The sequence below is a fragment of the Chiloscyllium plagiosum genome, unplaced genomic scaffold, assembly GCF_004010195.1.
Source record: "Chiloscyllium plagiosum isolate BGI_BamShark_2017 unplaced genomic scaffold, ASM401019v2 scaf_9715, whole genome shotgun sequence".
Lineage (NCBI taxonomy): Eukaryota > Metazoa > Chordata > Chondrichthyes > Orectolobiformes > Hemiscylliidae > Chiloscyllium > Chiloscyllium plagiosum.
In genome coordinates this window covers 58,406-69,228 of record NW_025215347.1, presented here as the reverse complement: position 1 = coordinate 69,228, position 10,823 = coordinate 58,406, and the positions used below count along the sequence as shown (strand labels likewise).

At 45.0% G+C, this 10,823-nt stretch overlaps 1 protein-coding gene across 2 annotated transcripts in view; it reads right to left on the bottom strand.

Annotated features, from left to right (window-relative positions):
• LOC122548295 (lysophosphatidic acid receptor 1-like) overlaps nucleotides 1-10,823 on the bottom strand; it is a 45,394-nt gene that overhangs the window by 16,364 nt on the left and 18,207 nt on the right. Inside the window, exon 2 of one of the 2 annotated variants that reach the window (XR_006311206.1) lies at nucleotides 4,557-4,695. The exons of the other annotated variant lie outside the window; for it this stretch is intronic. The gene's annotated coding sequence lies outside the window, so the exon portion shown is untranslated. The remainder of the gene's footprint in view (nucleotides 1-4,556; nucleotides 4,696-10,823) is intronic. 2 annotated transcript variants of the gene reach the window in all.

Here is a 10,823-nt window from a genome sequence, read left to right as displayed (position 1 = left end):
AGCCTCCAGGATGGAGAGATAAATGGGGGGGGGTACCCTTTGCTACCTTCTCCCCAGCCCCACCCCCACCCCACTCCCATTTATCTCTCCACCCCATTCAGCCTTCATTCCTGATGAAGGGCTTTTGCCCAAAACGTCAATTTTTCTGCTCCTCAGATGCTGTGCTTTTCCAGCACAAATCTTTCTGCAACCTCCCTGCCTCCTCAATACTACCTATCCCTTTACCTATCTTTGTATTGTCTGCAAACCCAGCCAGAACGCCCTCAGTTCCTTCGTCTAGATTATTAATGTATAAAGTGAAAAGCTGTGGTCCCAACATTCAGCCTTGCGGAACACCAGTTGTCACCGTCTGCCATCTGGATGTGTCACGTCTTGGTTCTGCAAGTTCCTTCGTCTAGATTATTAATGTATAAAGTGAAAAGCTGTGGTCCCAACATTCAGCCTTGCGGGAACACCAGTTGTCACCGTCTGCCATCTGGATGTGTCACGTCTTGGTTCTGCAACAGCTCTGTTCAGGACCATAAGAAACTGCAGTAAACACAGCCCAGATCATCACGCAAGCCAACCTTCCATCCACTGACTCCATTTACACCTCCCCCTGCCTTGGGAAGGCAACCAACATCAAAGATCCCTCCCACCCCAGTTATAATCTCTTCCAAACTCTTATTGGGCAGTAGGTACAAAAGCTTAAACACTTGAACAAACAGACGCAAGAACAGCTTCTCCCCTGCCGTTATTAGACTTCTGAATGGATCCCTCAAATTTTAAATTTAATGTTAATCTTGCTCTTTGTATGCCTTCTCTGGAGCTGTAGCATTGTATCCCTGGTTCTGTTCTATTACACTAATGCATTTTGTGTGGTGTGATCTGTCTGTATCGCAAACAAAACAAAACTTTTCACTGTACCTAGGTACACTTGACAATACAACTCAAATCAAAGCTTACTAACAGTACTACCTTTTCCATCCCGCCTATCTCTCCAAAAGGTCAAATAGCCCTAAATGTTAAGACTCCAGTTCTGATTTCCTCATAACTATGTTTCTATAATAGGAACACATTTATTTACGCTGCCTGTTCATCCAACTTATTCTGAACACTTTCTGGATGTACATACAAGCCCCAGAGGATTGCCATTTTTAATCATTCCAACCTTTTCTTGTTCTTAAAAGGCAGCTCTCCTAACACAGCAAGATTCCAAAAATAACAAGGACATGAGAGCAAAGCTGATCAGTTGGGGGATAATTAGCAACCAGGACACAGACGGGAACCCCTGACTCCCCTATAAAACGGTGCTGGGAGATTTAGGCCCACTGGACAGGACTGTGGGATTATCAGAGATAAAATCGCAGACTGTGCAGCACTCTTGCATTGGAGCGTTAGCCAGGATTCTGAATTCCAGTCCAGCCTGGGTTGGAATTTGAGCCCAAAACCTTCAATTTTGAGAGAGACTGGAGCTACCGCAGGTGCCCTGATAAGCTACCATTACCCAGAATACTCCTGGGCAAGGAAGGCAGAGGGACTCTCACTCCAATGTGTCAGGTTTGTGAAGCACGGGGGATATCATAGAAAATTGAGCCTTTGTGAATGAAGGAAAATAGGGTGGCACAGTGGTAATCCAGAGGCCCAGGTTAATAACTTGGGATCACATGTCCAAACTCCACTATTGTAAGTTAAATTAATTTCATTAAATTGAAAATTCATTTAATCTCAATGATGGTGACTATGACTGATATAAATGGTTCATTCATGTCCTTTGAGCGGAAATGTGTCATTCTTACTTGGTCTGGCCTACATGTGACTCCAGACCCTCAGCAATGTGATTGGTTCTTAAGTGCCTTCTGAAATGGGCTAGAGAACCACTCAGTTCAAGGGGCAAGGATCTGAAACAAATATATTCCAGTGACACCTGTCCCCCCATCAGTATTTACTGTGGAGAAAGACATAGAAGCTAGGGAACTCGGGGAAATAAATAGTGATAGAACAAAGAACAGGCCCTCCAAACCTGCCAACACATTCTGCCCTTCCATACTAAAACTGCCTGCACTGACAGGATCTGTATCCCTCCATTCCCTTCCTATTCATGTATTTGTTCAGGTGTTTCTTGAATGCTCTATTGTGTCTGTTTTCACCACCTCCTCTGGCAGCATGTTCCAGACACTCACCACCCTTTGTGTAAAAAAACTTGCCTCACACATCTCTTTTAAACTCCTCCCAACCCTGCATCTTGAACCTGTGTACCCTATTGACTCCTTCACCCTGGGAAAAGGCTGCATATTTTCCACTCTATCCATGTCATTCACTACCTTATAAACTTCTATAAGGTCACCCTGCAACCTCCTGCATGCCAGTGAAAACAAACCCAGTCTATCCGACCTTTCTTCATAGCTAAAATTCCCCATACCAGGCAACATTCTGGTAAGGAGAAGGTGAGGACTGCAGATGTTGAAGATCGGAGTCGAGTGTATGGTACGGGAAAAGCACAATAGGTCAGGCAGCATCCGAGGAGCAGAAGAATCAAAGTTTAGGACATAAGCCCTTCATCAGGAATGGCAGTCAGAGGGGGTGGTGGTGATTTGACATACATCGAAAGGCTGGAACGTCTTTCTTCCCTGGAGCAAAACAGGCTGAGAAGTGACCTTATAGAGTTAATGAAATCATGAAAGACATAGACAAGGTCTTTTCCCCAGATAGGGGAGTGCAAAACCAGAAGTTTAAGGTGAGAGGGACAAGATTTAAAAGGAACCTCAGGGACAACGTTTTCACACAGAGGATGGTGCGTATATGAAACAGCTGCCAGAGAAAGTGGTAAACGCAGGTAAAATACATTTAAAAGACATTTGGACAGGTACATGCACAGGAAAAGGTCCAGAGAGACATGGGCCAAACGTAGGCAAATGGGACTAGTTCAGTTCAGGAAGTCTGTTCGGCACAGACTAATTGGGCCGAAGGGCCTGTTTCTGTGCTGTATGACACTATGATACCCTTTATTTAGAATTTTAAAACAAAACATGAGATGAAAGAGGTTGACATTTCTGGGAATGAGGAGGAATCCAGTCATCCAGAGGGTAAAGAAATCTCTGGTGTTAAATGCAATTAAGCCCACAGAGTGAGTTTTGGTGTCTCAGAGAATTGTGGGGAGGTGTAAAGGAAGTTGAGCTGAAACCCAAGATTAACTATGATGGCATTGAATGGTGGAGCAGGTTCCATGATCTGTACGTTCTGCTCCTGCACTTATGCCAGGTCCTTGTGAAACATTTTGGGATGTCCCAGAGTCATCAAACAATCTCCGGGAGCGTTCTGTCAATAAGGACAGAACACCCTACACTCCAAATATCCATGAATCTGGGATAATCCATCAATCTGGCAGAACAAGGAATGGATGACTCAACTCAACTCCAGACTGAGTACTGTATCCGAAGGCCATTCCCCCAACAGCCCCAGCTTTTGTAAAAGTTCCAAGGGAAGATATTGCAGAGTCACTCAAAAGCACTTCCTGGCAGCAATGATACTAATGACTAGGAGGAGCTTGCTACCAATTGGAAACAAAAACAGAAGTTGCTAGAAAAGCTCAGCAGGTCTGTGAAGAGAAATCTCGATAACCCTTCGATTCGATAACCTTTCCTCAGAATGAATGATAGTTTGGAAAATGTTGGTTTATATAGGGGGAGGGGTTAAGGAGTAAATGATAGACGGAGAGCCTAAAGAGGGAAAAGACGAGTTGGACAGACAAAGGAATTGACAACGATTTGGCTAGGAGGGTGAATAGCTGTTAATGGAGATGGATAGTGGCTAACAGGTAGTGTGTTATGGCAAACTATACACAAGGCCTGGTGCATAGGTTTGGGGGCTAAGACATAGGAGAATTCAGGTCCTAAACTTATTAAACTCAATGCTGAGTCTAGAGGGCTGCAGGGTCCCCAAGAGGAAAATACAGTGTTGTTCTTCCAGCTTGCGACTAGCTTCGCTGGAGCACTGCAGTAAGCCTGAGACAGATGTTGGCCAGGGAACAGGGTGTTGTGTTACATGGCAGACACTAATATCCACGAAAAACCCACCAACTCTCAGCTACCGGACTACCTGTTCTAAAACCCTGCTTCCTGTAAAGAGTCTATTCTATTGTCCCAATTCCTCCATCTCCGTCATACATGTTCCAGGGAGGCCAAGTTCGTCAAGGGAGCCTCTGAAATGACCACCTTCTTCCTCAACCGAGAATTGCCCAGCACCATTGTTGAAAGGACCATCAACCGGGTCCAACCCACTTCCCACACTTCTGCCCTCACCTCCTCTCTTTCCTCCCACAATAGTGGTGGGGATTCCCTTGTTCTTACCTACCATCCCATCATCATGCACATCCAGAAGGTCATCAGTCGCCATTTCCACCATCTCCAACGAGATACCACCACCAGACACATTCTCCTGTCCTCCCTTGTCCACCTTCTTCCTTCACTCCCACAACCCTCCCCACATACCCATGGTACCTTCTCCTGCAAACGCTGAGGTTGTAACAACTGCCCATTTACCTCCTCCCTCTGCAGTATCTAAGGGCTCAAACATACCTTTTCAGGTGAGGCAGTGCTTTATCTGCACTTCTCACAATCAAGTCGACTACATTTGCTGCTCACAATGTGGTCTCCTCTACACTGGGGAAACGAAGCGTGGACTGGGTGACTGATTCACAGAACATCCACAGTCTGCCTGCAAAAAAAAAAAAAAAGACCCTGAGCTCCCAATTGCCTGCCACTTCAGCACCCCACCCTGTTCCCTGGTCAACATCACTGTCTCAGGCTTGCTGTAGTGTTCCAGTGAATCTCAGCGCAAACTGAAAGAACAAGACCTCATTTTCCACTTGGGGACCCTGCAGCCCTCCGGACTCAATACGGAGTTCAACAATTTTAGGGCCTGAACTTTGCTATGTCCCACCCCACCCCCCCTACCATACACACCAGGCCTTGTTATCACAGTCTGCTATTACACACTACCTATTGTCAGCCACTAACAGTCTCCATTAACAGCTCGTCACTCTCCTCACCAGATGGTTATTAATTCCTTTGTCTGTCCAACTGTTCTCTCTCTTTGGGCTCTATATCCATCATCTGCATATAAACCAACATTTTCCTAGCTACCATCAATCCTGATGAAGGGCCACCGGACCTGAAACATTAACTTTGATTTCTCTTCACTGATGTTGCCAGATCTGCTGAGCTTTTCCAGCAACACCTGATTTTGTTTCAGATTTACAGCATCCACAGTTCTTTTGGCTTTTATTTGCTACCGATAAGGTCTTTTACTGAGTGGCGGCCGGCCGCAGGGATCCCCGCGTGGCGGCCGGCCGCAGGACCTGTCACAGGGATCCCTGAGTGGCAGCCTAACACAGTGCTGATCAGTGCTTAGACCCCAGTTATTCACAATATATATTAATGATTTCAATGAGGGAACTAATCAGTTTGCAGACAACACTGAACTGGGAGGGAGGGTGAGATGTGAAGGGGTTGCAGAGATGTTTCAGTGTGATTTGAACAGGCTCTGTCGGTGGGCAAATGCAGTACAATGTGGATAAATGTGAGATTATCCACTTTTGTCGCAAGAACAGGAAAGCAGATTATCATCTGGATGGTGATAAAATTGAGAAATAAAGAGGTGCAATGAGACCTGAGTATTCTATTACACCAATCGCTGAAGGTAAGCATGCAGGTGCAGCAGGCCGTGAAGGAGGCAAATGGTATGTCGCATTCTCTTGCTACGAAGGCCAAGGATTACCTGTTTTCAAGACTAAAGAAATTAACGGAAATGGGGAGAACTGGGAACAGGGGACTGAATTGAATGATCAGCCATGATCACACTAAACGGGGAGGCAGATTCCAAGGGCCGAGTGACCTACTGCTAATTTCTAATCGTTCAAAACGGCACCAACTTGTCGATGGAGGGCTGCATCACATTGAGAGTTGCAATGTCTTCATGGTGAGTGGGGGAGCACAGAAGGATACTGGACAGATCCTACTCTCTGGGCCCCATTACCTCACAGATGAACTGCCCAAAGGTTTGTGGGTCAGGGAGTGCTGCTCAGTGACACGGGTTAGAATCCTACAACCTGACTGGCGTCATTCTCAAATACAAGGAACGCTGAGCACTCTGACCTCTCTCTCTCTCATCCTCCCAACCTCCAGAAGGACACAGCAGCTAAACAAAGAGGGAAGACCTGCTTCCCAGTCTAAGTCCTCCAGCCCCATGACCATCCAACAATTGCAATCGAAATTCTTCAACTAATCCAAAACAACAGGCCAGTGTTTTAAGAGAGGCACTTAGTGATAATTTATGGGTGAGTGGACAACCCTCATTTTCGGGAGAACACGGTCTTGGTCCAAAGATCTTTAATTACACAGACTCTGGAATTCTGGGCTGATTACTGTCCTGCTCCCTGATGTTGGTGTATGATCACTGGATTACTCAGACTTAGAAAACACAGGCCTGAACACTGCCACTCCTACAGAAAGCCTCCCTCCCTCGAGCTGACTTCTCTGTGGGTACATCAATTAGCTCTGCTCCCTGTTCGTAGAGACAGGCTCCTGGGCCTAGGCTTTTTCTTGTCGTGGGGTACAGCAGGTAAGAGGGAACAGATTCCACAATATGTCAGCTGGGAGCTAACTTACTGTCTGTCAACTCCTGATGGCTGAATCTAAACACTTTCCCCGACGACCTCGTATCAAAAATGTTTGGTCATATAGATCCAAGGCCTAGCTGCAAGGCTTCAGTCACATGAGCTAGTGTGCAACACAAAAAAAAAACAAACTGCTCACACGCCAACCACACACCCACCACATCTCAAAGGTCACTTTATGACGAGATTCCTCACAGCCCTGGAAAACATGTTGGTGGTTGAGAGATTAGAGGGTGGAACAAAAATAAAAGCTAAAAGTAAACTTGGCAGAGTACATTTTCACTTGTAGCCAAACAGCATTGCACTACAGAGACAAAAGGAAAAGACGTGGGCAGCACCAGCTTTTCCAAACTCATCTCTGGCCTCAGCAACTCCACAAGGCACCGTGCCAAGCTTGGCCTATTCCCTCCACCCATGACCTCCTCCCCCACTGCTATCCAAAATGGCAGCTTGTTCACAAGTTTCACATCCTCTCAATTTTTCAAGAAAATTCTCTTGCCCTACCCTCCCTCGCTTTCATTTACTCACTTACTTTCTCTCAGTCCATCCCTTTTCATTATTCCTTTTCACCTTCCCTCCATCCCCACCGAGAGCTCACAAATTACAAAGCAGCCGCAAACTATCATAGAATTCCTAAAGTGTGGAAACAGGCCCTTTGACCCTCCGAACAGTAACCCACCCAGACCGATTCTCCTATCCCTTCCTCTAAGTTTGCCCCTAACCTACATATTCCTGAACACTATGGGCAATTCACCTAACCTGCATTAGCAAAAAAAAAACCACTCAAAATTCTCGACATTGTCAAACAAAACTGGATATCAAGCTGAATGAGTAAAAGGTTGGTTTAAGGCGTGTTTTTAAAAAGAAAAGAGAGTGTTAGAGAAAGGCAGAGACATTAAGGGTCTTCAGGCTCAAGCGGTTAACAATGAAAGTTCTATTATTCCTTTTCACCTTCCCTCCATCCCCACCGAGAGCTCACAAATTACAAAGCAGCCGCAAACTATCATAGAATTCCTAAAGTGTGGAAACAGGCCCTTTGACCCTCCGAACAGTAACCCACCCAGACCGATTCTCCTATCCCTTCCTCTAAGTTTGCCCCTAACCTACATATCCCTGAACACTATGGGCAATTTAGCATGGCCAATTCACCTAACCTGCACTAGCAAAACAAAACACTCAAAATTCTTGACATTGTCAAACAAAACTGGATATCAAGCTGAATAAGTAAAAGGTGGGTTTAAGGCGTGTTTTTAAAAAGAAAAGAAAGAGAGTGTTAGAGAAAGGCAGAGACATTAAGGGTCTTCAGGCTCAAGTAGTTAACAATGAAAGTTCTAGAAATATCTAAAGAAGCGGTCAACAGATTTTTGAAATATCAGAGAGGTGACAGCAATGTTGAGATGGGTTGAGGCTTGGGGTAGATCGATCATGATCTTGTTGAATAGTGGGGCAGGTAGATGGAGTTAGAGGGTAGATAAAAGAGGCTGGTGGGGCTGAAGAAGGTTCAATGGGGGCTAGAAGGTTTGAAAACAAAATGCAAGAGATTTTCACCAACATCAAGTCCGCAATCAGCAACAATTTCTGCCGACATTGGACAGACCAACCCCATTGACTTCAGGCCCCACCTTCTGGTTGCCTTGGCAACAACACCAGCCTGCTCTGTGACAACTGCCTCTGGCTGAAGAAAACAATAACACCAGCTTCCTTAGGGATGTGACAGATCGATGTGGAAAGGTTGTTTCCCCTTGTGGAACAATTTAGGACCAGAAGGCATCATCTCAGAGTAAGAGGTTACCGATTTAAGACAGAGATGAGGAGGAATTTTCTCTGTCTGAGGGGAGCGAATCCGAGGAATTCTTTATACAGAGGGCTGTCGAGACTGGGTCATTCGGGTATATTCATGGCTGAGATAGACAGATTTTTAAAGAGGAAGGGAATCAAGAGCTTTGGGGAAAGGCAGGAAATTTGAATTGAGGATTATCAGATCAGCTATTATCTCATTGAAAAGCAGGGAGCAGAATCGATGGGCTGAATGGCCTACTCCTACGTCTCATAGTCTAATCCTCAATGCTGTATCCCCGATATGACTACCAGCCAAGTTCCCACCACTAGGACCAAGTAATGGATAGCGCCACTCCCTTTGCTCTCTCACAGACTCTGGGATATTCCTGCTGGGATACTCCTGCTACATTAATCTCTTATCTCTGAAGATTTGTAGGCAGGAGGCAAGCTCAGGTGAAGGAACGGACAAACCACACACTGAGGTAGAGCAAAGAGGGAGCTAAATTTACAATTGAGAACTGGTCCTCACCCTGAATTCCTGAAGAAGGGCTTGTGCCCAAAACGTCGATTCTCCTGTTCCTTGGATGCTGCCTGACCTGCTGCGCTTTTCCAGCAACACATTTTCAGCTCTGCTACATTAATAACCCACTTTATCAGAAGAGCCTCACAGCGGACCACCAAACCGGGGCATCTGCACCGCGTTCATACGAGTGCGCAAATATTATTGCGAGCTAATGTCAGAAAAAAGCCTCCCTTTGATCGATATAGGTTTAAAAATAAATCCACAGCCATAAATAACTACAAGTCACTGGTGAAAGAAAAAAAAAACACAAACTTAAATATTCCTTAAGCACATATCGTGACCAAGCCCAGACCAACAATGAAAATCGGATTAACCAGATTCAACTCTCCAAGCCAATTCCTCTAGCTCCTCTGTAATCTCAGGTGAAGGGACAGACAAACCACACACTTTGAGGTAGAGCAAAGAGGGAGCTAAATTTACAATTGAGAATACTGACCACAGAGATGGTATAACGCTGTAATGTCAGGAGATAGAGATGAAGGCAAGAGGAAACAGCTACAACTTGGATTTGTGTAGTGCCTTTTGATTTATTATTATCATATGTATGGAGACACAGTGAAAAGTATTGTTTTGTGTGAAAACCAGACAAATTATTTCTTACATAAGTAAACCAGAGTAATAGAACATATTGCAGAATACAGTTTTACAGCTACAGAGAAGGTGCAGAGAAAGATCAATTTTAATATGCAAAATGACATGATTATGTATAATTCACTGTATTCAAGAAGATTTGTAGTTCAGATTGTGGGTGAGGTTGTTGATGCGCTCGCTGAGCTGATAAGTTTGTTTGTAGACGTTTCGTCACCAATCCAGCTAATATCAGTGTACCTCCACTGAAGCGTTGGTGTCAAGCAGGACAGAACACCAAAACTTCACCAGAGGCACAGTCATGATGTTAAGACCATATGACATAGGAGCAGAAATTAGGCTATTCAGCCCATTGAGTCTGCTCCACCATTTAAATCATGGCTGATAAGTTTCTCAACCTTATTCTCCCACTTTCTCCCCGTAACAGTTGATCCCCTTGATATTCAAGAACCTATGTCAGTCTTAAATATACCCAATGACCCGGATTCCACAGCCTTCTGTGGCAATGAATTCCATAGATTCACCACTGTCTTATCTCTGTTCTAAAGTGTCTTCCCTTTACTCTAAAGCTGTGCCCTCGAGTCCTAGTCTCTCTTCCCAATGGAAACATCTTCCCAACATCTACTCTGTCCAGGCCATTCAGTATTCTGTATGTTTTAATAAGATCCTCCCCCCATCCTTCTAAACTCCATCAAGTATAGACCCAAAGGCCTGAAAGGTTCCTCATATGTTAGGCTTTTCATTCCTGGGACCACTCTCATGAACCCGCTCCAGGGCCAGTACATCCTTCCTAAGCAATTGGGCCCGAAACTGCACACAATACTTCAAATGTGGTCTGACCCCAACCTTATAGAACCTCAGAAGTACATCCCTGCTTTTATATTCAAGTCCTCTCAAAATAAATGCCATCATTGCATTTGCCTTCCTAACTACTGACTCAACCTGCAAGTTTACCTTGAGAATCCTAGACTAGCACTCCCAAGACGCTTTGATCTCATGGAATACAGGGAGAACTAGCCATTTGGATTCAGAACTGGCTCACAGGTAGAAGACAGAGGGTGATGGTGGAGGGTTGTTTTTCAGACTGGAGGCCTGTGACCAGTGGAGTGCCACAAGGATCAGTGCTGGGTCCTCTACTTTTTGTCATTTACATAAATGATTTGGATGCAAGCATAAGAGGTACAGTTAGTAAGTTTGCAGATGACACCAAAATTGGAG